The 27689-nt window shown below is 47.2% G+C and overlaps 1 long non-coding RNA gene across 1 annotated transcript in view; it reads left to right on the plus strand.

Moving 5' to 3' along the window:
• Positions 1-3833: 3833 nt before the first annotated feature.
• LOC116449403 overlaps positions 3834-27689 on the plus strand; it is a 165430-nt gene continuing 141574 nt past the window's right edge. The window contains exon 1 of the long non-coding RNA XR_004242367.1: positions 3834-3919. This is a non-coding gene — a long non-coding RNA (uncharacterized LOC116449403). The remainder of the gene's footprint in view (positions 3920-27689) is intronic.

Raw genomic sequence — 27689 nt, forward strand, 5'->3', positions numbered from 1 at the left:
TTATGTCCATGCATGCCTGTGTCACCTGGACCCCTCTGTCTTTGAAAAGGGTTAAGACTGTATATATACACAGCAAGTTGCTGAGGTCATCTGAAGTGCATTTGCATTCATTTTGTGGTAACTTGGTCACAAATTTAAGCTCTGAAGGGCACCAAGCAATTGTGCTTATCAGTAGGAGCCTTGGTGCTCGCTGTTTGCTGTTGGGCTCTTTTCTGAGTTATCTTCAACCTCAGTCATCGCTGGCATCCAGGGAGCTTAACATCAGACAATTGTCTGAGTATTCATTAAGCTCTAAGTGCTTAAACAGTGAAACCTCTACAAAAGCAGCTCTGAAAGCTGAAGAAGAAAAATATAACTGCCTGTAAGGAAACTTTCCTGCTGGTAGCCATAAATCAGTAGGTTTTTAGTAGCTTGTGATGAGCATCTTAATGGGGCCTATCAATCTGACTGCATTTAACGTTTCAGCCCTTGTTACATTACCCAAGTGATCACAGATCCTCTGATGGCAGAGATAACTTGGGAGAGATTTAGCAGAATATGAGTTTATCTGAAACTGTGACCTGACAACTGCGATGTCTCTAACTGCCTAAAATTACTCGTGTTCATCTTTCCAGGATGCACAGAGACTGCACTGATGCCGCTCTGTCTTTTGTGGCAGCTGAGCTATTTTTCTTCTCATGTCTCCTACCTTCATTTTCTGCCTACAGACAACACCATTCACTCCTGTCACACCTGGCCCAGGAGAGCTGGAGTTAAAATTCAGATAAAGGAGAGAAACTAGGAAGCAGTGTATGAGCCAATGTCATCAGGAATTTGGGATGATGTAAAATTTGGGCAGCCACCACTGCCTCCCAGTCATATAATTCACTCTTCTCCAGCAATGGGTGCAGCACAGCTACTTGAGAGTCTCACCCTTTTTATTTTGCTCCTGTTTCAAGCCACCAGTAAAGAAAAAAGGTCTCCATGAACATCCTGTGGCTTAGGAACGTGAGAAAGCATAAATTGCTGGTTTTAGGCACTTCTCTTCAACCAGCTATCCCGAAGGCTGTTTGAGCTGTAAAGCTCATCCATCACTTTGGCTACTGACGCCAGTGCCACTGCCAGGGAAAGATCAGTCAAGCTGGATTATCAAAACCAAAGCCAGAGACAGCTCTTGTGGGAAGCGGTTGAAAATGTCTCATGTCTTAATTCCTCACTGTGTATGAAATAAAAAGGGGATTGTGCACGAGGGGTGGGAATACCCTGTTTCTCATTAACTGAATGCATGGTCTTGAAAGAGAGGGTGGAGCCCCTGTGCAAAAGAGAAATCATATTAATACAGTTTGTTCCCCTGTTTTTGCCTTCCAGCGCTCTCCTCTGGGAGCTGTAGTCCCAGGGCTTTGCATGTGAACTCATATATAGTTAGTAGTAAAGATGGGTTGGTTTTTACATGAAAAGAAACAGCCAAACATGGGGAAATGGAAAAAACAGGCCTCGAAGATGGAGTGAAAGCTCTTTACTCATAAGAAAGTGACCACTGTGACTGTGGAGGTGCAAAGGCAGGCCCAGCCCTCCGTCCGCACTCAGCAGCGCTGGCTGTGCTCCGGGCACTGGCTGCGAGAGCCGTCACGGCAGAGCTGTCACCGGGGCTGACAGCCTGGCTGTGCCACGGGGAATGGATGTGACTGATGGCATCTGTCCGTGCCGGTAGTGGGGATCCCCTCCGGGGAGCGAGTGGCCCTGGCAGCTCAGCACAGGGCGCAGCTCGGGAACCGCAGCTCCGGCAGATGGGAGGAGGGAACGCCTGCAAGTGTCTTTGGGGCATCCGTGTGAGCAGAGGGCAGAGATTTGCATTGGTCTGTGAGCTGCACTCTGCTGTGATTCAGTCACCAGCCCTGTCTCTTGGCTTGGTTCAGAACATAAAGCAACTCAGAAGCCTTTTTTTTTTTTTTTTTTTTTTGGTGATTGGAAGCTGGGGCTTTCTGGTAGGAGAGTGTGTTCCAAACCCAGCTATTTCCATCAGGACATCTCAGGACTTTTGGTGGTAGGAGTGTGTGTGAGAACAGGTTTTGCTAACCAAAATCCAATTTTTCATACATCCCTACTGTGGGATTTCTTGTGGGGGTTGTATATGTGACTTAGATTTTAGGAAAGAAAACTTACCTGAGAGCCAAAACCTCCTTCAGAAAAATAGAGTGACAAACCTTTTCCAGGTCTGTGAAATGTTTCTCAGAAGGCAGCAAACAACTGTCTGCTGCCCTCACTGTGGTTAAACAAGGCTGAGCAGTGGATAGGCAAGATGAAGCTTGATGGGGGTGAAGGGCCTTGCATGCCCCGGGGCTGGCGGGCACAAGCTCCAGGCTGGGAAAAGCCAGCAAACTCCCACCTACGCCTGCAGTGAACCAGGAACTGCAACACTGGGAATGTGTCCCAAACAGCTCAGTAAGCTCTGAACAAGAAGATACAGGTATTTGCTAAAGGTCAGGGTCCTAACTCTGTCTTGAGGTAGAACTTTCCACAGAAATCCTCTGAAAACCACGGAAGTAGCATCCTTTTTAGACCTTTTACAGGAGAAGGTCCAACACCATCTATGCCAATTAAGCAGGGAGGTGAACTGCAGTAAAAGAACAGAGCAACTCAGAATACACAGCCATAACTTGCCCTGCATGGTCTGGTAGTGCCAAGGTATCCTTAGAAGTTGTTTAAGCTTCTCTGGTAGCAGACTCGTAGGAGCATTGGCACAAGGCATAACTGCAGTGCAGGTAACGTGCTTCATGCATAAATTCATCGCTGGCTACATTGTCCCTCATCAGATTTGATTAAAGTCTCTCAAACTGCCGTGAAAATGGAAAGAATGGTGCTATTAATCTCCACGGTTGCTGATTACAGAGGGCTTGTCGCGTTAGGTAGTTCAGTGGTCAGGTCAAGCTGTGGTGTCCGTATATGAAAGAGCCAGAAGTGGAAAGCGAGCCCCGTGCTGCTCCCTGGTGGCTCCCCTGCTCCGGTGGGTCTTGCAGGAGTGGTTTGACTTGTGTGCCCCATGGATGGGACATCAGGTCACAGCGAGTGACTTCCATAATAGCTACTGGTGTTGGCTGTCTTGGCAGAGAGGCCGAGACTGAGTGCACTGTGGGGAATGAGCTCCAGGCTCGCTCTAGAAGAGACCTCTTTAGTTAAAGGTCAGGGCACACGGACAGGCAGCAGTAAAGGGGGACTTTGGGATTATTTGTGGACAGACAGCTGACATATACTTGCAGAGCTGCTTATTGTGGTGTATTTCACAGGAAGTTAAAATCAGGTGTATTTTTAATGCTGAAAAAAAAAAGCCAAAAGAAAGCAACAGAAAGAAAGCCTGAAATAAAAGGTTGCAAGGAATCAAATGAGCGGTTTCCAGGAGTTGTATGTCTGAGTGTTGCTTGTGGTGAAATGTAGATTGTTTTCCAAGATCAGCTCTCAGCTTGTGAGCCAGCAGCGAGACCATGATCACTGGAACATCTGTACTGGCTCTGGCCAGAGACTCACCTTAACCCTTATCTGCTCCCTGGCTGGAACCAGTAGCGTGTTTAGGAGTGTAAGAGAGAAACTGTTTGTAGTATGATCCATCCTCTGGCAAAACATCAGGCCCATGGTCACATCTGTTGGCATCAGCATCCTGATGTTTGTTGGTGCATCCTGTAATTGCAGTGGCTTTAGATTTGGGTTTTGGTCTGGTGGTTTGGTTCGTGGGGTTTTTGTTGTTGTTGTTGTTGTTGTTGTTTTTGGTTTTTTTGTGGGGGTGGGGAGGTGGGTATTTCTGAGAAATACTGAACACTTTTGCTTTAATCACCTTTCTTCCCTTTTTATCTCTACAGACCTGGGTCTCCTCCCTGTGCCACCTCTTGTCTGAGCTGAGGCATCCTCCCACATGGAGAAAGGAGCTGTGCAGGATGCACAATCACTGGTCAGTCTGTTCTTCTCTATACCTTGTCTATCCTTGCTAAGAGAGGCTGTGAGACATTCCCCTCCCTCAAGTCATGACTTAGGTGAACCACAGGATCATTTTCTCATGGTGGCTTTGAAAAAGGCAGGCTTTACCTTCCTTTGCTTCGGTCTTTCAGTGATCCTTTGAGATCCTACATGTGTTTGTGACCATTCCTGAGCCCCAAGCTGGAACTTCTAAAGCACTACCAGCAGCAACCCCAAGCAAAATAATGGATGACTGTGAGCCGCAGGAAGCACCGTGTGCTCACAGAGTGGAGAACTGCAAGCGCAGGTAAGCTTAGAACAGTTCTGATTTTATACTTTGCCAGTGTATTGTTTAAGCTCTTGGAGCATGCAGCACATCTGCTTGGTCAGCCTTGGAAGTTGCCTGACTCCAGCAATCAAGACAAGCCGACCAAAGAATTCCCAAATTCTTGGTCATATTTGAGAACTCCCTGAGCTCCTGGCTGGTTTACATGGCTGCTGTGCTAGGAAGGAAGAGGGAGCATTGGTTTGAGCCGTAGATTGCAAGTGTTTCAGAGCGGCCTCGTTGACACCTGGGTGTGGAACAGCCATGTATCAGGCACTGGGGCTGTACCAGCGATGTAATCTGGCCCTGGGATTATTCTGCGTACATCCCCTGCTCCTTTTGTGGTTTTGAATTTCCCTAAAAAGGTTTTTTCCTAAACGTAGGCAGTGAAGATGAAATCCCCATTTCCTGCATTTTTATTCCATTTTGATGGTACTGTCTCACTGAGAAAACGACTTTGATCATGAATTACCATGTTCTCATTGGTCCACTCTTCCCCTTTTTGCCTGGAGACCTCTGTTCCCTTTGGTATGTGTTTTGATATGAAACTCTTGGGCAGCATGTGTGTTACATGGGCATGTGCTACCTATAGACTACACAGCTGCTTCTTCACTGAGAGTAAGTTTGTTCATCAGAGCTGCAGTAAGAGCTCCATTTCCAGTTTTTGCTTTTATTTAAGTAAGTTTCTTTTATTATTGCTTTTATTATTTATTTTATTATTATTTTATATATTATTTTATTATTTAATTTTATTATTTATTCTTTTATTATGCTTTTATTTAATTAAGTTTCTTTGTTTAAATACAAGCCATCTTCCCACTCCTGGCAATTTCCACTATTCCACTCGTATAGGGCTGCATTTGTTCAGACCAACCTTGCTGGTCAGGGTACTCTATCCATTTTTATTCAGTAGCAGAGTTAATTTAGTGACTCTGAACCCTCCTCCCGAGGCAGATAACACACCATGTGGGTGACACATTCACATCTATCCCTTGGATTTACACGTCTCTCCTCTATGGAGGTGAGCTACTTTGTCAGAAAATTTTAAAAAAGACAGAAGTTTAAATACAAATGTATTCTTTCAGGTATTGAGGCAATATCCATGGAATTAAAATGGTTGAAAACTTAAAGTGGACTTAGGGAGATAGCAGCAGTATCCCCCTGGGCTGTATGCAAGAGGAGCTGTTGCTTTTGGGGAAGAAGAGGAGAAAGGAGTGCTGAGGTGTTTAGATGACTGCTCGGTTTTGCTTTGTCACAGAAATAGGGATGGTGTAAAGGGCAGGGTGGGGGGCAGAACAACTTTAATGTTTGGGCATGGGAAGGGAGAAATAACTGTAGTGCTGTAAATATTGCAGCTGACACAGCAGAGACCCATTTGGCTTGGAATATAGGGCAATCAATGCAGTCAGGTGATTCAGGGGTGTTGTGCATAAGTCTGCCAGGTAGTCAGGCGAGAGCCGATCAGGAAATAATTATGGCTGATAAGGGGAGCTTGTAAGGAGGCCAGCACCTTCTGTGACCATGAAAGGTGTTAATGATTAACTGTTATGGAAAAGCTGGAAGCACATTCTCCCCTCCTTCGAAGTCACACCCGACTGCTCTCCTGCATCATTAACTTGAGAGCTGCCCTGCGAATGCAGCTGGGCGTGAACCAGCTTTAATTCAGGGCAGCAGGATGTGAATAGGGAAGCCGGGTGCTTCCGACAAGGGCACGATTGGCACCCTGCTGTGTCTATCCAGGTGCCTGGATCTATGGCGTTAATTCCTGGGGAAATCCATACTGCTCCTGGGGAAAGTGGGCGAGATTGCAGTCGTTGCAAATGAAACCCCACCCCGGCAACGCGCTCGTGTGGGTGGGTGAGTGACAGAAGGCTGTGTGGCTTTAAAATTTGGGGTGAAGATGCAAGAGGGAGGAGAGGGAAAATCCTCTGTACTTTGAGTAGATGCAGCAGCGTGTGACTCAGGTGCTTCAGGACAGGTTCACCAACGCACAGAGTGCAGCTTCCCAGGACCAGGTCAGGATGAGGTGCTGTAACTACAGGCTTGCACCTTGCAGCACTGCTGCGGGAACATGAAAAGGCCACAAACCCTGTTAGCGGTGTATGATGGTGCTCAGGATGAAGGAGATGAGATTTGTATGTCCTGGCTCTGTACATTCCTGGGGCTGGCCAAAGAGATGCAAGGATAGGGACCACACAGCAAGCTGGCCATGCCTCTAGTTTGGATCAGCCCTTTGCAGCTGGGAACTGTGGTGAAAAACGGCATCCTCTGAGTGATGGCTGCTCCTTCTGTCCACAGATCTGCCTGGAAAAGTGAGGGCAGAGCCATGCCTGGTGCTTGGCGGGCACCAAACTCTACAGTCTGGAGATTCACTCCGTGCAGGGAACTGGCCTGGAATGTTAAGGCATTGGTGTTATTAAATATAGGCAGTGGGGATGGGGCCAGAGCTGTAGTTTGGATCTTGAATAGACTTTCCTTTGTAACCTTTCTGTACAGCTCTTAGAGTGATTGCTAACGGATTTTACTTGATTAATGCCAGCTAATTAATTTTTATTAATTAGGTCATATTTAGTGGTTTGTGTCCTGGTTTCAGCTGGGGGAGAGCTCATTTTCTTCCTAGTAGCTTGTATGGTGTTGTGCTTTGGAATTAGAAGGAGAATAATCTTGATAATAAGAAAGATGGAGAGGCAATATTTACAAGAGCATGTAGTGACAACAACGGGGGAATGGCTTTTTTTTCCCCTAATTCTTTCCCCCATCCCACTGTGGGGGGAGTGAGTGAGCAGCTGTGTGGTGCTCAGCTGCCTGCTAGGTTAACCCACAACAGGCCCAGCTATAAACCTCCGCACAGTCCACCTGCAATCAACACAAATTTCCCCTGCTCAGATCTGCCCCTAGCAAAACAAGGTGCTGCCAACCCTACAGACCCACCGTGCTGGACCCACAGGGCATGTAAAGATGTGTTGTCAGGCCAGGGGCCCTGGGGCAGATGCACGGGCTGTTGTTGGGACTGTTGTTGCTGTATGTGTTGGAAAACCTTGGCCAAGATCCAGACTCCATCATCATTTCTGAGAAAATTACGTCATTAATGTAGCGTCATAATCGATAGGCCATGGCCCTGATTCAGCAGGACGCTTAAGTGCATGGCTAATATCCATCACACAGTCTGCTACCTTGATGGGCTGCTGGTTTTTCGGGGGTTTTTTTGCATTTAAAACTGGATTTGTGCTAAACGGAGGCGTTTGTGCCTACAAGGAGCTCCAGCCATGTCCTGACCAAGAGGTGCCATGTGCTCACAGTGTAGATGGGGTCTCAGGGCTGGGAGATGCCACTGTGAGGAGAACGAAAAGCTGAAGGAAGCCCAGAAAAGGGAGAGTCTGTTACCAAATGGTGCATTTGACCTTTTGTGGCCCTCCTTCCCCACACAGAAGGCTGACGCAGAGATCGCAGATTATGGAGTGAAAGGTGTGAATCTGGCTAAATTGCATTTGGCTGTCCTTAATGCTGGAAGAGCACACAGACTCCAGGAGGCACAGGGAGAGAGAACCTGCTTAAATGGGCAAAAAAGTGATTGGGGATTTCTTACAATCCATACTGGAGGGAAGTAGGAGCTCAGAGTTATTTTCCATGTAGAGTTAAATGAATCCTTACAAGGCTCTATTCGATTTCCTTTTTCTTAACATTTTTATTTTAAAAAAAGAAATCTGTACTTTTAAAAGTGTTGTGTTTTTTTTTTTTTTTAAGATGATTTAGGAACAATTGTGAAGCAATTGTTCATTAGGCTTGTAGCTGGGTTTCACTTATTTTTAATTCTCTTCAGCTTGGATAGCTTTTAATCAGTTTAATACTTACCCTCACATTTCACTAATTGTTATTTATTCCATTAAATTATACATCTTACAAGCATTTGTTGCCCCTCACAGATCTCCTGTAATGACCCCTAGAAGGCTGAGTAAATGAAGGCAGAGAGTTTCAAACCACCTTGAGAACAGCTTCCTGTGAGCTGTGGCTCACCTTACCCTGAGCCATAGATCAGAAGTGGTCTGATTTATGCACCCATCAGAGCGCTCAGCAGTGGTTTGGGGTGTGTTTATTATTGCAGCACCAGGTGCAGAACAGTGGGAAGCCACCCCCCCCCCCCACACAGCCGTGTCTGGCCATGGGCTGTCCCTCTGTGGGATGTAGCAGGGGCACAAACTTTCTCAGGTCACGGATTTTTTTAGCAGAAGAGCAGCAAGGGTTGGTGGGTAGAGAGTGATGAATGGAGCGGAGCAGAGAGCCAGGGTTCAGCCTCAGCACAGGGATGGTGCAGTCCTGTGAGACAACCAGGTGGTTTTTGGGTCTTGGCAATAAAGTCAGAGCTTGGTCAGGAATCATGGGCCCACCTCTGTCCTCCTTTCATTGCTGTCACCTGCTTTGATCAGGGCCTGACAGCTGAGAGGAGTCCATGGAGAGGTCAGCACCGACTCTGCCACAGAGCTTCAAGCCTTGGCCTCTCTGCTGAGCCTCTCCAAGGAGCTGCAGTGCTGACCACATTTCTGAGAGCTGCTAAAGGCACTGTTTCCATCCCATCCTCACACCATCACCGTCCCTGCTCAGCAGTGCAGTCTCCCTGGTTACCTGACAGAAGAGCTGGGACAGGCATGGCATGATTTCCCCTTATGTTCTTTGAGCCTGGCTTAGTGTTCAGTTTTTAACGTGACAAAAAGCTATTTTGCAGAGTCTTTTCTAATGGTCCTAATTTTTAAAGGAGCTGAGTCTCTGGCATGCAAGTGGATCATAACATTAGTCTGTTTAGCACTGCCCCCTTTTTAAAGGCAAAGCAGACTTGTTTCAGCTCCATAGGTGAAATCCACAAGATCCTTAGTGGGGGTCGTCCAGACCAACCCTCAATAAACAGGGTTGACTTGATCTTCCTGTCAGGTTGGTGGCCACATTGCATTCCTCTAGCAGAGCTCAGCTAGTGAAAATCTCCAAAGTGAATCTGTGATGTTAGAATAGATTATAGGGCTCTAGCTGGAAGCCAGCCAGGAAGCTGTGAGATGCTCCCATACTCCTACAACACGACAGCAGCAAGCAGACCACACTGCCTGCGTGTGCTGCTGAAAAGACATTTATGGCTTCAGTGAATCATTCCACCCAGGCATGGCTTGTCTTCAGCGCACCCAAAGCTGGGGCTTGGAGATTTTTAAGCAGCTTCTCTTCAGCTCCCAGCTGTGACCATCCAATTGCTTGTAAGGACTGATGAAAAGGTGAGACAGCAGGAGCTGTAGATGAAGCACTCGTGGAACAGCTTTGACAGAGCTTGTCTTGAGCTGAACCACTTTACGGTCCTGATCTGATCCTGGCTTGGACTAGTATGGGACTTACCCCTGCCCAGCTTTCCGCTGCCATTGCTCAAGGAAGAGTGATCTGCTTAACACCAAACCCTCCTTCCTTTCCCAGTTAAACTGGCTGCTCTAAGGGTTAACAATGCAGAGCTCACATCCCCTTGAATTTCACTGAGTCTAAGGGTCTCCCTTTAGCCTGTAAAAAACCAAATTAAACCCCAAAAAGCCATCCTGTCCTGGGGCTGTCTGTTCTTTGCCCCTGCCACCCACTGCTTCCCACACAGTGCCTGCAGAGCCGGCACAGCTGGAGCAATCTCAGTTCCTCTCTTGTGGGAAGGCAGCTGGCAAGTGTTTCCCTGGGGGAACTACACATGGTCATTTTGCTCTTAGCTGGAGTTGGTGGCTGAGCTAAAACCAAGTGATTCAGAGTTTGAAGAGTGAATCAGAGTCAGGCTCTGGGAGGAGTTTCCCTAACTCTGCACTCAGCTAAATCCAAGGACATTGGCAATTTTATCTCCATTGGTTCATCTCAGGAAGTGGTCAGACACGGTGTGATGTATCCTGAGATAAATGCTTTAGTGTAAATGTAGCCAAGTTTGCTACTGTCCCAGTACCTTGGCTGCTATATGCCACTATCCTGCAATTCCAGGGGCCTTGGGGTCCCTCCACTGCCTAACACAAGTCTAGAAATACACCTAAGTTGGCAATTGGATTTAGAAGCTGAAACCAATCCTCTGCTGGTTTTTATTTGGCTGGACATCCCTGCAGAAGCAGCAAAGAATTAGAGGAAAGTGACCCCTCCTGGGCTCTGGGGGCTTAGGTCACCAGGCTGAAGTTTGGACAGCACCAGAAGGAACTGAAGGGCTCAGAGCGTCATGTCACAGCTGGACAGGGCTCATGTGGACCTTGCTGGGTTTGATGGTCTGTGCTGGGGCACAGCTGTGTCATGGCTGGCACCAGCTGCTGGGCAGTTGTAAACCCAAAACTAGAAAAGCACCATAGAGCCAGGAGGGCTTTTTCAGCCCTCTCAGCATTCCCTCCTTCACAGTGTGGAGGCACAAGCCAAGACCAGCCAGGAGAGACTGGTTCTGTAGTAAAGAGGAAATGCTTTGTCTTTGAGCCTGACAGCCTTCACATTGCTGGAATTTGCCTTAAAATGGGGAAAAAGGTTTTCTCTGGAATAATGTTTCCTTAGACTTGGTTCAGTATGCCTACAGCTCAGAACAAATCTGTTTGGTTTTATTTGGCGGAGAAGTTAGGGGAGCCTGGCATGGCTGGACATGAAGTTATGCATTCGTGGTGTGTATGAATTCTCTTGTGAACGTATGGAAAACATGTATCATTGTCTCAATACCTAGTGCTGGAAATAGTGCAAATAAATGACTGTGAGTCAGAAGAAGGTGAATCAGTGTAAGGTAGCTCTACTGCCAATCATTTATGAGCACAAACATGATATGGGCAATGATCTATCTATTCAGAGCAGACCTTTGAGCATTGAAGCCCAGGGTTTTCAAAGGAGCCCATCAGAATTAGGTGCCTAAGTCCTTCTGCTATCAGTGGGAGGTGGGTATGTACTTCCTTTAAATACTCAGTTTAGCAGAATACCTAAGTAACTTTAATTAAATATTTAAATTTAAGAGAGCAGTGTGTCCCCTGACTGCTGGGGCAGCACATTTCTAGCAAGAGGCACAGATTGCCTCTAGACACAGACCTATAGCCTGAACCAGCCCCCGATAATGCCCACTTCAGTCCTCTGCTCATGCTGGAGCAGGACTTAAGATGCTCACCATGTGAGAGGTCAGATAGGCTCAGGATGGTTTCTGTTTGCTGTGCTGATGTGTGAGGTGACTCTTGTTTACCCAGCAGTAAAGCTGCACGTTTCTCAAAGGTGAGATGCTCACCCAGACGCTGATGTTCCAGCAGAGGTGCTGTGGTGTCCCTGAGTGTAGGACCACTGTGTGAAAAAAAGGAACACACTCCCGGTTCTAAAGTGATTTCAGCTTTTATTATGTGGCCTAAAGCATAGGGGTCCGTGGGTAGAGCGCACGCCGATGGGCCGGGGAAGCAGAGCAGGAGGGCTCCCAGACAGCGACGAGTGTGGGTGCTGCAGAGCTGGCGCTGGATCTTCTTCTTCAGAGCAGGGATGTTCCCAATGTTCAAGGTCGAGCAGCACGCCTCACTGACCTGGATGCTCCCTTTTTATACTGTTTTTTGTCCCTTTGGATTGGTCTCTGTTTGGATCCTTCATTTGCATGAAGGTTAAGGCGCTGATTGGTTCTTAAGGGTTTCGTCCAGGCTGGCTCGTTGCTTGGGGGGGGGATGCACTTTATTTAGGTGTAACACAGTACCCCTTTTATAATATAATAACCAAACCTTTTAACAGTACATGCATTATTAACATAACAATTATTAACTATTTAACAATACTACTATTAACAGTATAACAGTTTCTAACCTATTTTTGACAACTGGGAATCTCTGCAGTCTATTGATTTCCTCCCCCTTCACTTCTGTGTTCCCATGGGCAGTGTGCATGGACTGGTGCTGTGGATGTCAGCAAGACAAGAGTTAAATGCAGCTGTCATACCTTTGAAAGCATAGTGGGGGATGTAGCTCTGATCTTGTAAAGGATCCTGTTTTCTTGCTGGCAGCACAGCCTGCTCCAATTAGAACACAAGGGCTGAAACAAGGCCTGGACTCTGTCTGTCCCCTGCTGTGGTGGTGGCACTGTCACTGCTTTTGGTGGTAAGTAGGGCAATTTCAGTGCCAGTCACCTCTCTGAATGCAGCCTTGCAAAGACATGTGCAAAGTCATTGATTTTTCTTTAGCCTCAACGTGTTTTCCCTCTGTGAGATCACGGAGCTGGCAGGACAGCTCTGCCTGCAGAGGATTTGCTTCCACTTGGGCCCTAGCCAGGCAAGACAGGAATCCTAAGTGCCGCTTTATGGCTCATCTAGAGCAGCCAAGCTTGGTGTTTTCTTCTCCAGTTCAACCTCTCAGCACAGAATGGTCCTGGGGAATTGTTGGCTATTTTTCCCTCTTATGTGGGTTCGCCCAGGGCAAGCAAAGGAGGAATGGAAGCATCTTCCTCACGTGGGTGTGGTGGTCATGTCTTGAAGGCCTGGCAAAGGCTGTTGCACGAGGCAGCGCAGACACACAAGCAGCAGAGGCAGGAGAATTACCTGGGATGCTGCACTGTCTGCAACCAAAGTGTTTTCATACAGTTCTGGTGGGCCAGGAATCAAGGTGAGGGAGTTGAAGTGAGGTAAGGTCACAGTAGAAGTGAGAAACAGGCTTGGGAACTCAGTCAAATTCCCAAATGGCAAGGCTCCCCAGAGTTGCAAGGTCTTCCTGTGCTGCTACTATGTTTGTTCAGGAGCTTTTCAGTCCAATAATAATGTCTCTGTAGGTGACAGCCCTTGATGAGACCCTCTGACAGACTTGTGAAGGCCATGCCTGGAAGCCACGTACAAATCTAACCTCCCTTGGTGATAGGCTGTGCATTAGGGAATCGTACTGAAGGATTACTGGCTCCAAAGGCTGCTGGAGGGTGGCAGGAGCTTATTGTTGAGGAGAAACCACAGCCTGACCTGAAATTCCTGCTCAGGAACCACTTGTTGCCCTAGGAAGTAGGCAGGACCCTACTGAGGTCCTATGCTGTGTTACACAAAGTCATCCAATGCATCTTCCAAAATGAAGACTTCTGGTTGCTATCAGGGGATGAAGCCCAGCCTGCCCAGTCTCCTGGCTCTGCTTGTTTCCCAGCTGAGAGACCTATGCCCAGATATGCCATCAAATTCCTGCATGGTTTGTGGTTCCCAGTTTGGGAATTCAGTGTCTAGAATGGAACAAGCAGCTTATTTGAAATCCCTACACACCACTCTGTAATTAAGAATAAGAGAGAGAATTGCTATTAATTAGCTTTCATTGACCCACTTTTGACCCTCCAAATGCCATTGCAGTGCACTAGGTCTCTGTCAGCTTCCACTCTGGGGAGAGATTAATCTTCATTACTGTTTTGCATTAGGCTGGCTCTCTTTGTTAGTTTCTCATTAATGTTCTGGTGGGTTGGTGCTGCCAATGGAGAAGAAACGTTCACACAGAGCAATGTTAGGAAATGAAACCATTTCCTAAGACACAGTAGTGGCCTATGGCATTGCTGCCAGACATCATGGCCCTGGCCATTGCAGGTGGACTGGTAGCAGCAAATGATCGTCATGGATAGCACAGCAGGTCATGTTAAACCATGTGGGGTTTGATCCTCTCCTCACACAGACTGGTGCTTCCCTTGATTGTCTCATCCACATCTTGCTTCAAGTCTCCAGAGTTTCTGAGTCCTGCTATGGCCGAGTTCACACTCTCTGTTCTGTTCATCGCAGAGCAGCGCCTGCTGAGCCCCATGGAAGGATGCAGCTGTAACACTGGGGATTAACTGAGGTACAAGCCTGGCTTTCTACCTGGGATGAGAGGGGAGGGATCCAGTGAAAGTTCCCTCACAGATATTTTACCAAAGTATGGAGCAAATGGAGATCCTCCAGCCTTAAACATAAATTCCAGCTGATGTTTACCAAAAGAAAGATCAGCACCAGGAATTCATATTGTTTTGCTGCTCTGTGACTTTGCTATGGTATCTAAATGGGGATAAGGGCTTTAGTTAGTTTCCCTTTACCACCCTCGTATGGAATTGGAGAAGTTTGCTTCGCTGTTGTCCGTGTTGTGGTCCTGCCATGAGAACAACACAGCTAACAAGGAATAATGGGATGGTATTTGTTGTGAGTCCCAGCCACAGGTCACAGAGAACTGCTGCTCCCCTCGAGGAGTGACCCTCACAGTCCATTCTGTGAGGGATAAAATGAATCATTTCCGGTGACTTTCTGGGAATTGGTGAATGAATCAATGGGAAAGCCAAGAGGGCAGCTCTCCTGGCTCCTGGGGCTGTCTGGTGTACTCAGCTCTGCACCTTGTGGAGCAGAGCACATTGCTGGTGTCACCTGGAAGTGGCGTGACAGATGTAGAAGTGCAGCCTGCTGTTCTCTCACAGCTACTTCAGAATCCCACAAATCATTATCTAGGAATGATTCATTTCTGTACAAGTGCTGCAAATGAGATATGTATCAGTGTTACAGCAGTCTGTTGCAACATCACACTGAGTTTCATTGAAAACCAAGGTCTTGGATCAAGGAAATATCTCTTTTCAGCAGCACATGGCAGTTCCTGAAACAGTCTGGTAAATGCAGTCCTTGAATGTTCTGAAATTCAAAGAGAAATAGAAAAAGAAAATATATGTTTGAAAAAGAAACTAACCATTGCTTTTAGATTTCTTGCATATGCATTTGGGATACTTGGGATTGTTACTAATATTGCAGAGGCTGCCATGCAAATTTGGGTGTGGGTTGAAAGTGTCAGTGGCTAGCTAAATTAGGAAACACATGGTAGAATAGAATAGACTATTTCATTTGGAAGGGACCTGCAGTGATTGTGCAGTCCAACGGCCTGACTGATCCAGGGCTGACCAAAAGTTAAAGTGTGTTACATGCATTGTCCAAATGCCTCTTAAACACTGACAGTCCTGGGGAACTGTCCACTGGGAATCATGTTTCAGTGTTTGACTCAGTAAAGAAATGCTGCCCAATGCCCAGTCTAAACCTCCCCTGATGCAGCTTTGAACCATTCCTACGTGTCCTAGCACTGAATACCAGGGAGATCAGCACTTTCCTCTGGAAGCTGCAGGGAGCAATGAGGTCACCCCCCATCCTCTTTTTCTCCAAATTGGGCAAACCCAGAGTCCTGAGCTGCTCTGCACAGGCAATTCCTTCAGCCCTTTCACCAGCTCTGTTGCCCTCCTCTGGACACATTCAAGGATCTGCACAATTCTTCTTAAATTGTGGGGCCCAGAACTTCGCACGGTAGATCTGTCTCACCCAATGGCTTTGGGATGTGGTAGCCCTGTTCCACAGATTGGACCAGAAAAGAGAACCTCCCTGCTTTTCATGGGATCAGGCAGAGCTGTGAGGTGGAGCTGAGGATCTGTGTGGGTGGAAAGTGTGAGTGGGTCTACCTTTGTCAGCCAGGGCTCTGGTGCTGGGTACAGGAAAGTGCTTGGGATTGGGACTTTTTGTTTTTGGCAGCAAGGGCAGCCTGGTCAGCACCCCAGGTAGGTACTCAAATACAGGCTCATTTCCATTCAGGGACCAGAATGAAGTTAAGCTGTAAGGTGCCCATGGATCTTGTTTATGTGCTTGGGAATATGAGAGTCCTCAAAATACAGTCAATCCCTTCCCAAATCTTGGAGAGAGTAACATCAACACCAGTCAGACCGGGGTAATGTGAGAAAGTCAGGAAGGAACTGGATGTGATGCTTTAAATGTGTCTCAGTGTTAGTGGTGATAATTTGCTTCTGGTGGAACAAGAGCCTGGAAAGCCAGGAAGAAGCAGGTTGGGAGGAAATGTAGGAACTCTTAGGTCAGCTGGCCCGAGAAAGTTCAAAAATACGACAAGTGCCTGTGTAGTTGTGGCACATATTACCTGTGAGGGAACCTGGATGGAACTCTATCAGTTTCAAGCTATTTCCTTCTTCCTTCACCTACCTGGAGTGCCCCGGGGCTTTGCAGTTGCTCTGTAAGGTGATTGTTGGTGCAGGCACTTGGGACTTTTCAGGGTGTGCAAACACAATCTTCAAACCTGTTGCTTGGATTCAAAGTTTCGATGTTTGGACACATCAGGTATGTGGTATGTTCCTAATCTCCAAGTGGATGAGGGTAGCTCTGATGATCAGGTTGGAGAGGTAAATACTCACCACTACATATTTCAATGTTACTTTGAACAAAGGGCTGAAAAATGTGATCCATTGTCTCAGCAAACATTCTTGCCAGGGAACATATTTGCTAGATTGTTGGCAAAAGCAAGATCTGAAGGGACGTGAACTCACTCCAGGGTAATTTTGTTTACACATTTCAAATACACGATTGCAAATAATTTTGGTTTCTGCTCTCTGTGCCCCTGTGGAAGCAGTGCACTGGGGAGGAGCTTCCTGCCAAACTCCAAGAAAACTTTATTTCTGTCTTAGCATGAGCTGAAGGCCTGGACTTACTCAAACTGGGGCTGGGGAGACAGGGCCTTTTGCCTATGGAAAATGGAGCTTTTCCAGTGCTAGCCTGCTGCCCAGGACTCATAATGGGAAGTTTGAAGGTGTGAAGCAGTGCAGCACCATGGCAACTGCAGCTGACCAGAGGTTCCCCCAGAATTCCCACTGAGAGCTGCAGCAGTATTTCAAACTACCAGTAAGAGTATCCTTCATCAAACCTGGCCAGTTTTGGTAACTGCCAGTATTTTCCCATTAAAAGGGAACCTTCACCCTAATCAGGTAACAGTTGCAACATAAAAAAAAAAAAATCCCTCCACAAGATGAAATACGCAGCTGGAAATACACAACTTTCTACAAGGGGTAGAAACAGCACTGGCAGAGGAGCAGCTGGAATAAGGACTTGTCAGGTGGGGGGTGTTGAGATCCAGGGTGTAGCTGTGGAAGGAGGGGAACCACTGCATCTCCCTGCTGCAGCAGCTGAAGCTGAGGTAAATGCAGCGTGTGCCAGAAATGTCTAGACAAGGTGGAAAGCTTATTACAAGTATTGGGGAGGTAAAAAAAGAAAGAGAGAGAGGAAGAAGAAAGAAGAGAAACAAAGAGCCAGTAGATTGCATGATTATACGCTGCCTAAAGGAGACAGGTTGAGATTATATAATTCTCTGGGGAGACTCTACTTGAAACAATTATGTGTTCAACTGGGTGCACTATGTTAGGGTTTTTAAATTAAAAAAATAAAAGAGGCTGAATGCTCAAGAAAGTGTGGAGGAGGTAGTGAAGTGCTGAGCCGAAAATCTTTTTTTAAATCTTTATATGTACTGCATAGTGGGGGAGAAAGAGGCAGCAGAGAAAAGGATGCTTTTGACACACGTCAGAGATATCACCAGCTCCAGTGACAATTTTAAGGAAATTAAATGGAAATTAAAGGGAAGCATTTTAGAGCAGAAGTCCCAAAAGCACTTAAAAATATGGAACATCAGAAAAGCTCAGCATCTGCCAGCAGTGGGGGATCAGCTCCTTTCATGGCCGGCATGCAAAGCTCAGTGGGCCAAGCCTGAGTCAGCTCTGAGACACCAGGACTCAGCCTGATGCACATCAAAAGCTGTGCCAGAGTGCAGGAGAACCTCCAGGGCAGACAGCTCCTTCCAACAGGGAAAAGCTCTGAAATCCCAGCATCTAGAGAAAAAAGGGGAAGAATTGGGACACCTTGACTTCCTTATTTCAGTTTCTCACGGTCTCACAAAGCCCAGTGTTGGGTGTGCCCAGTGGTCCTCCACTAAAACTCAGCTGTCACTTGGCTGTCATTCCTTGACCATGGCACCATGTGGCCTCTTTTTGTCCAGGGCAGTGCTTTCATTCATTTCTCTGCCTCATTCATTTCAGTCTCTCTCTGTCTCATGGGTATTTTCATCCTTCTCAGTTCTGCCATGCCAGTGACAGAGGCAGGTGTGATATGACACCCCTTTGAGTTCCTTTGGACTCCCACCGTGCATGTGATCCCAAAAATCAGGCAGCCCCTGTAGCCTGACACAGAGAGGATGCACAGAGATGCATACCAGCATCTAAGCAGGAAAACAATGTGTGTTCTGTAACAAAGCAGAGGGAAAGACACCAGTGTGTTTTCATTTCCTCAGAAACACATCCCAAGAAAACCCCCACAAGAGGATGAGTCATCCATAGAGGACGTTGGCCTCTCTGAGTTGCAGCTGCTAGTTTTTAATTATGTAATTTTAATTAACCAGTGAAATAAAAGAAGGAAGGAATGACTGGATAGGATGCTTCTCATTGTCTCTCTGTAGGACTCTCCCTTTTCCAGCATGGATGCAGGAGATTGGCTGTTGGATCTGAGGTCTTTAAGCTATGAGCTGGTCATGCACATGTGAAGTTTTTTCAAACACATTTCCAAGCTTCAGGTACAGCTTTGTGGGATCATACAAGATCATATATTTGGTGAAAACTGTGAGAAAATAATATTCTCTCTTTTTATGTAAGAACTTTAACATTAGTCAGTATCCTTCTGCTGAAAGCAACCCAAAACTGGGAGGAGTGGCTGATACGTTAGAGGGTTGTGCTGTCATCCAGAGGGATCTGGACAGGCTGGAGAAATGGGCCAACAAGAGCCTGATGCACTTCAACAAGGGGAAGTATGAAGTCCTGTCCTTGGGGAGGAACATCCCCAGGTACTGGTACAGGCTGGGTGCTTCCCAGCTGCAGCAGCTGTGCACAGGACGGACTTGGGGGCCCTGATGGACACCAGGCTGTCCAAGAGCCAGCCATGTGCCCTCATTGCAGAGCGGGCACCTGACAGCCTGGGCTGCTTTAGGCAGAGCAGTGCTAGCAGGGGAGAGGGTGATCCTTCCCCTCCATTCAGCACTGGTGAGCCAAATCTGAGGTGCTGTGTCCAGTGCTGGCTTCCCAGTGTACAAGAGATGTGGACATAGAGGAATGAGTTAAAGGCAGGGTCAAGATTGAGGGGTGGGAGTATTTAGTGTGTGAGGAGAGGCTGAGACCGCTGGAGTTGTTTGGTCTGGAAAAGGGAAGGCTCAGAGGAGGATCCTGTCAAAGGACACAAACTGAAATGCAGAAAATTTTATTTAAATATAAGGAAAACCTCACTGAGAGGGTGGTCAGACATGGGAACAGGCTGTCCAGAGCAGTAGTAGTATTTCTACCCTTGGAGAGGCACTCACAACCTGACTGGACATGATCCTGAGCCGCCTGCCCTCTGTGACCCTGCTCTGAGCAGGACGTTTGTGCTGGATGATCTACAGAGCACCCTTCTGATCTCAGAGATTCTGAGACTTTGCTCCTGGTTGTTATGAATTATTCAGTTGTCAGTGAGTCAAGATGATCCAGTGAAGAACTGAAGCAATTCTGTGTTTAACATGAAGCTTCTACTGGGCTGGGGAGGGATTAGCTGAGCCAGACCACCAGTCTGTTGACTGGATGATCCCTCTTCCATTTCTCCTCTGGGCTGGTTGGGACTAAAGTGGTACCTCAGGTAATGGACAAGAATGGAAACCACCCTTGAAACCTCTTGTGTCTGGAATGCACTTCTGCATGGATTTCCCTGGTCTGTTCTCTTGTGTCATTGGAGCTACTCCTGTACTTTGCATGTGATATTGGATCAGGTTCTGCTTTTTCTCTTTATTGGTGTTCACAGTGAATCAGAATGGCAACTTCTTGCCCTGTTGGGGTTGTCTTTGTAGATTTAGACTTTTAATCTCCATCTGAAGGTGCTAAATATTTAGACTGAAACACAGGGAAATGCTGGTACCCTCACAGCCGTGTCAATCAGGGTGTAAAAAGGTGCCAGAATGACCTTGCTGTCTGACCTACTGCTGTTATTTCTGATGGCACTAACAGTGCTGTCAGAGAAAACCAGAGCAAGGGGAAAAGGCATTCAGTCTAGAAAGAAAATTGTGATGGCCAGAGATGATGGGACAGGAGTGACTGAGGTTCCTCCAGAACATCTCCTAACCTATTCTGCTGCCTCATTTGCCACCTTGGTGGGGTGTCAGGCAGGACCTGGACATTAATGAACACGAGGAGGCTTGAATGTGGCAACTGTTAATTGCAGACAACTGTGGGAGTGATGATGCCAAGATTGTCACTGTAATGCCAAAAAGATCCAACCGGAGTGCTTAAAATTCAGTCATGTAGGATTGTATTTAGAACCTGTTCTCACCTCTCACGGTGGCTCTACGCAAATCCTGCTGGATTATCATCACTCTTCAAAGCCAAGGACACATCTGACGTTCCTAAATTCGGGTAGAATTTTAGACTTTTTTTCTCTCCAAGCACCGGTTGTCTCCGGCTGATGCTTTTGTGCGCTGGGGTCCCATCTTACACGAGGGTGTTGGAGATCCTCTGGAGTGTGCCCAGACTCTGCTTCCCAGTGCTGAATGGCCTTGCAGGTCACACCACCCCTGCCTGGCAGGGAAGGTGCAGGGAGGTGGTAGAAAGAGAGACAACCTCTTCTGCCACAAAGCATAGCTGGGGAAAGCTCTGTTTGCTCTGTCTTGTGCTTTGAAATGTCTGCTCAGGGCAACACTAATTCCAGAAAAGGCTGTTCCCTTGGATGGGAGTAAATCAGTGCACAAAAATCCCTCCCTTCCAGCTGACACCATGTACCATGTTTTTATGCTCCTGTTGGCCTCAATGTTTTGTGTACAGTCCCTGAATAATATTTGCAAAAGGTAGAATTGCACCAATTATCTCTTCCTTCAAAGTGTTTCCCTGCTTCTGTAGGAGCTGATGCTGGGCTGTAGAAGATAACAGATGGACCAGGGGGAAACCTGGCCCAATGACTTTATCAGCCTTGCATTGAGTTAATCCTCTGAGGACTTGAAGGGAAATGTGAAGTGGTGCCAAGACTTGGGGTCAGAGCGAAGCTTGAGGGATGAGTCCAGCTCTTTCCTGAATCAACTACCCTCTGATAAACCTGCACGTGAGTCCAAGTACTTTAAATATTGCTCAAGAAGAGGCAGTACTGCAGAGGTGTGTCCAATACACACAACATGTCCATGGGGTGGATGCAGAGGTGCTCAGGGAATGCCAGGCTCCTCCCAGAGTAACCACAGGCCATGAGAAGAGCCCTTGTCCTCACTCAAGGAGTGGCTTGTTACTGGAGAAGGAGGTCAAGGAGCAAGTTGTTACTCGAGGAGGAGACCATGAAGTGTTTGTGAGGGTTAAAAGTGGAATGGAAGTCAGGGCTGGCCCCACTGACTGACGTGTTGGGTTTGAGATAAGCAGATGTCAAACCTCTCTCTCAACTGCGCCATCCAGAAACAAAATGCTGGGGTTTTCCCCCATTATTTTAGCCAGTGACCCTTGATTTTCCATCAGGGTCATGTTACATCAGCAGTCAAAGGGCGCTGCAAGTATCTGGAACCACAGCCTGCAAGCCTGCCCCTGCCAGGAGCATCCTGCTCTGAGGCAGCCAGGGTCTCCCCAGAATCTCCTGGTGGCTGCTCATGGACAGGAGGGGTCACATAAGCACCCAGTCTTAGCATAGCTTTCAACTCTTTGGGTGCAAAAGGTACCTCTTAAAAGAGGGTTAACAGCTGCATTTTCTCTTTTCTGAAGGTTTTGGAGAGTTCTGGGTTTTGGGTTGCTTTTTTTGTTTGGTTTTTTTTTTGTAAAGCAAAGAAACCCCCAAGGCTGAATTTCAGGTGAAGAGCATTGCAAAAATAATAGAGGCCGTCAAAACACAGCCCTCATTTCAATTGCATTTTTTCCTAGAAAACTGTCAAAAGTCAACAATTTAATTGTTTAAACCTTTAAAGAACAAAAATGCAGGTTTTGTACAAGGGTACTCAACTGGCTTCCAGTTTTCCACTTGAAAATCATCTTTATGCAAGATTCTGGTGATTGACCTGCCTAGGCAGTTGGGTTTGGTCAGGCTTTGAGGAAATTAATGTTGCCAAAGGCAGTCTCTGCTTCAGCACCACTGGGACCATTACCTTTTTCTTGCAAAGCCTTGCTCTAACTTCGGCTCCCTGGGCCTATTCCACATTCTTCTGCTGGGGCACGGGGGGCTGGTGTTGGGTGTTGCTTATTAAGGCAAAGGAGTCCAGGGATGTGTAGTTGGAGTTAACTCTGAGAGAGACAGAGGCTGAGTAATCAGCAAGGCAAGGGGAAATTTGGCAAGGTGCCTCCAGGGGGATTGGGAAACAGCCAGGGCAGCCCTGGCAGGGGGAAATACTGGCTGAGGTTGTTCCCAAATGGAAATGGTTGTGCACAGAGTCCTTGCTGGGGCCTGGGGACAGGAGGAAGAAATTGTTTGTGACTAGCTCACGACATCAGTATTCTGGAAGGGGATGAAGGAGGAGGTGGAAGTTGATGGAGTTGCTCTGCGCTCATCCCTGCAAGTTTGTAGGCTCATAAGGAACCATGCAGAACTGCATGAGGCCAAACTGTCCATCAGCCAGGGGAACGAAGCCTTTGCTGTAACTTTGGCCATGGGCACAGAGCTGTGGCTGGAGGAGGCTGCTTCCTCGACTATACTCAGCTCCTGAAAATGGTGTGCAAGTGACTTTGGTCTGGCAGAACTCCCTGAGATTCCCTGATTCCTCATGCTCAGGGCAAGAGCACAGTCACTGGGAAGCAGAGGATCTGGCTCTGAGTGGGTTCTTGTTTCTTTGGGTGTTTCAGATGCTCTGCCTCAGCGTTGGTACAAGGTGGTCCTCAGCAAGGTACAAGCTGAAGGTACAAGGTGGTCCTCAGCACCCCAGACGGAGGGAGGAGAGCTGTGTTCATGAGGGCTCTTCAGTGCAGGTGCTCTGCATTGCAGCTGACTCTCCTCTTAGGAGAGCTTAGGAGCTGCAGGGGATGATGCTGAGTGTGAGGAACAAGCCTTTAACTCGCTGACATGCATTTTGGCTCGAGCAGTGTCTCACTGTGACATGTTTTATTGCTTTAGAGGCCTGTGGCTGCTCAGTAGAGCAGAAGGCTACTGGGGTGTTTTGTTCTGGTGCATTACTCTGAGTCCCTGAAGGACCTTACCCAGGCTGGGCATCCCCCAGCAGCAGAGCTTGCCTGGGGCTGGGAGCTGCTGGAGAGCAGGACAGGGAGCTGTGTGCTGGCAGGAGTAGCCAGCTTCCTATGGCCATCTCCTGGAGGCTCAGAAAAAGGGGCAGGGGACATGGTCTAGTATTTGATGGAAGCAAAAATGAAATTTTACCGAACTGTTTCTTGGCTTTCCTGCCCATGAGGGGTTAGAGGGATGTTGAAACTTCAGAAAAGAGAAGAAGTGTGCAGGTGGGCTGAATTGGAGGACTCATGTACATACATGCAATTGTGTAAGTGGCCACAGGACCTGAATCTGAGAATTCGTTGTGTAATTTGTATTTCCGCATGTAAGTAGATATTTCTATATTTGGTGTGAGGAAAAGAACTCCAATGTGAACACAAGAGAATCCCATATGGCTGATCTGAAAAGAAAATGTGGAACATTAAGTAGTCTTTAATGTCTCTAGTGCTGTATTTGTGCTCTGTGGCCTTTGGAAGTATAGAGGAGACAATGCAGTACCTCTAGTGCAAACCTACCCCCCCAAACCCAAACTAACAGCAAAAAATACCAAAAAACCCCCAACCAAACTAAATAAGCACACTTAAAGAATGAAACTTTTGGTGTATGGATCAACCTGGAAGTTTTGAGACAGTTACAAAGCACTGAGTTGCCAGCTGAAGAGGCAGAAGACTTTGACCTTCTCCCACCTGAATCTTTCTGAAACACTGAAGACCTTTATAGCTGTAAATACTCATCCCTCACAGTTGGCCTTGCATGTCACTGGAAGGAAAATACTACAGCTTTTTAGTGGGTTGACCCACTTGGTGCTGGTTTTTCATGGAGAACAAAGGAATTCTTTCTAAACCTTGAAATGTCAGTCTTCATGACTGGCCAAGGATCTGGAGCTAAGTGATAAATGTGACTTATTTCTGTGTTGTAGTGTTTTTTCCTAATGCTGTAAATAGTTTTGTGGGGTTTGGTTTTAGTTTCTTGAGGGCTTTTTTTGTTTGTTTTTAAGGACCAAAGTGCTCAAATCCAAATATGGGAACAGGTTTAGTCAAGAAGTGATATTGGTGCTTGGGGGAAATATCACCCAGAAGAAAATGGCTTCTTGGTTCTTGTTTTCAAAGTGATTGTTTTACTTCTGCCATTGGTTTTCTTAAAATTGTGGCTTTATGGACCCCACTTTGCCACAGCAGAAGGTGCCTTGGTAGCTGAACTGCAGAAGAAGCCAATGTCATTGGGTTATAGAAGGGGCTGGAAGCTTTAGAGAAGAAACGCAGCCTCCTGCATCCATGGGTTTGGTTGTTTAGACTTTTTCTGCTGCCCAAATACACTCCCTACTCCTACAGCAAGTCAGCAAGAGCAGGAAGTGGACTGGTGTTCTCTGCAGCTGGGTTTCACTGCATCTCTTTAGCACTGCTGAGGTGTTTGAGCATAGTGGCGCAAACCTCTGGGAAGTGAAGGGCAGTAGGAAATGCTTGTGCACGTGGATCCAGCTGGAATCTGCTGCACGGGGCAGGGATGCTCAGCAGTGTCATCAGCAGCGTGCTAATGATGCTGGGTGACATCCCTCGGGCTGGCAGGAGCTTGTTGGAATGGTGAGGCTGGATATTGGTATCCTGACTGCAGAGGAGTCCTGCTTGTCTGCCCACTGTTCACAACATGGGAAGGATCAATTCCCAAGGTGCCCTGTAGGGATGGAGGGAAGTCAGATCTGGAGTGGTTTAAGCTGCCTTTTTTTTTCTCTGTAAGCCTGTTGAATGTCACACTGTGGAAACAAAGACTTATTAAAGAGGAGAGGTTATTAAAACACATTTCAAAAATAGTTAAAAATTGAGCATATTTGGGTTTTAATGACCAAATTTGTAGGATCTGATGCCTCTTCTAGCTAGAATGGAAGAACACAGCCATCCCATTCACCCAATAGAGGGGCAGGTCCATCTGCTCCCTGGTACCACCAGATTCTTGCCGTAGAGGTGTCCTCTCTTGGGTCCCACAGAGCTGCACCTGAGCCAAGCTGTTGTCAGAGTGCTGCTTCTTGGCAGCAGAGCCAAAGCTGAAAGACGAAGTGCTCAACAGTGAAAAATCAGAATAGATTTCTCCACAAAAGCACTTTGCTTAACATCATCCTGGCTACTTTGTTTTGGGGGGGAACAGCATGATTTTGGGGCTGTCTGGGCTGGGGAGCAGGGACAGTGCAGCTGCAGGGTGAAGCTCAGCCTCACTGTCCTCACCTGTCTGGAGTTCACCTCTTATTTCTCCTGAAATTCACTGAGAAGGGCCTTTGTTCCCTGTGATCCTCACGTCTCCCACTCAAGGGTTTGAAGAGCCCTCCTCCTCCTCTCCAGCAGGAATGGTACTGCCAGACTGACCTCACTTGAAACCACTTCCTTGCTCGCCAAGGCCGTGGCTGCCCATGGGGTCACCTCACCTTCTCTTGAACTTTGTGCTCCTGGGTGACTTTTCGTGGAAGGATTTGAGCTTGTTGTCCGAGGCAGGTGCTGAGCTGAACGAGTTGAACAGGCTGCTCTGACTCACATCAGACATGTCCTTCTGCTTTGTCTGTGAGGACTCTGAGGGCTGGCTTACCACCATCAGCTCCTTTCTTCTGGTGTTTTTCTGCAGTCTTGGTCTTCTGTGGCAGCTTAGGTTTAAACATCTGGTGCTGAAAGTCACATGGAAATGTGTTTCCCATCCAGACAGTCAGCTTTATGGTGTTTAAATGTTCTTATAACATCTTCTGTTAAGACTTCAGCCTGAGGTAATATCTGTAACTCAAATTTATTCCCAAAGAATTACTTGGTGCTGATATTTTGGTCATCAACAGCCTTTTTAATTGAAAGCCTTAGCAGCGTGGTAGCTCAGCTCCCTGGTATCTCCCTGACTGTGCTCTGTGGTCCCACAGTGGGCTCAGCTCAGCTCAGTGTGCTCCTGGCTCTCCAAGAACTGGAGTGGAGCACTCCACTGCCATGCTGATCCAACCTCTTGGCAGAGGCACAGCCTGTTTCTAAAATTGTCTCCAAGATAGTTTTCTGTGGATTTGCATCTCCCAGACAGCCGAGCCGGGTGGTATTTTATATGGTGTCATTGTTTGTTTAGCTAATGAGGTAGGGAAAAACAAAGGGCTAGGATCCTTGGCTCTGTGAAACAGCTGTCAACAAGCAGCCCCGAGAGAGTGGATGAGCAGGGACTGAGCAGCCAGGGCACTGAACTGGGGCTCTGAGGAATGGTTTTGATTCCTGACTCAACACAGTCATGGATGAAATGCAAAAAAGGATGCCTCAGCCTGAAAAGAGGAGGGAGATGCTGGGAACTGTGTGCTTTTGCTGGTTCTCTCCCAGGGAGCAGCAGTTGCTGCTGGAGACCAGCTTTTGTCTGCCAGTGCCCACCTGGAAAGAAGATGACCCCTTGTGCAAACATTCCCAGAATCCTCCTTCTGGAAGAACTTGCCCACAGAAGGGTGGGTTTCCTCCCTCATGCCTTGTACCCTACCATGCAGTCTGGGCTATTCCTTTAGTTGTTTTTATCTGGTGCTGAGGAACCTGGAGGAAAGCCCCTGCCCAGAGAAGCTCTGCTGGAGAGCAGAAAGCACAAGGAAAACAATAAAATGTCTTCCTGCATCCCCCCCCTTTAGTTTGCCATTTTGACTTCAGATGCAAGCTGCCATCATTTCCACATGGAGCAGCCACATGAAAAGCACCACTAAACAGTTCTCCAAGTTTCTCAACAAGAAACACAGCAGCTAAATATATTTAATCTGTGTGTATTGTTCATCTTGGCTTTAATTTCCTGTTCTCAAAAGGTTTAGGAATTTAAACCCATGAATCATTACTGAAGCTGTTAATGCTTGGAGCCTTTTTCAGAAATGGAGATAAAGGAACTGATATTAATACCAGCTTAGCACAAATTCAGCCAGAACAACTCTGTGAGAAGCTCCTGCCAACTCAGAGATACCTCTTGGTTTCTAACCATGACAAAAGCTGCTAAGGAGTGGGTAGGTGGATGAGATCATTCTCCCCCAGGTAAACAGGATGCATTCATTTAAAAATGTCTCTCTGGCAGGTTACAGGCTTCATCATCCCCATCTGGAGACCTCCAGAGCACTGTACTGTTCCTCTGTTTCTAAAATTGCAGCATCTATTGAAGCGGGGACTTTTTCTGAGTTCAGTCATGAGATTTCTCTGGGACTGGAGGTCATGCACTTACTCATGTTGAATAAAAGATTGGAAGGAAACTTTGCTCAGTTCCATTTCACTGGGCTGTCAGGTGGCTGCTTTTATACCTGCAGGATCCTCCTAAAGTCCTGACCTGAACAGGCTCCCAGATATGTCAGAAACAAGGTCTGGCCGTGAGATGCTTCAGTAAAGGATGGTGGCTTCCGCTTCTCTGCAGATGGAACAGGATTTGTGGTAAATCAAGTTATTCATCCTCTTTCAAGAGCCTGGTTTGGCTGGAAGACCATGTCAGACTTCCTCTGGGATTGAACACTGAAGGTCAAACCAGGAAGTCCAG

Source organism: Corvus moneduloides, chromosome 11 (genome assembly GCF_009650955.1).
Source record: "Corvus moneduloides isolate bCorMon1 chromosome 11, bCorMon1.pri, whole genome shotgun sequence".
In the NCBI taxonomy this organism is placed as follows: Eukaryota; Metazoa; Chordata; class Aves; order Passeriformes; family Corvidae; genus Corvus; species Corvus moneduloides.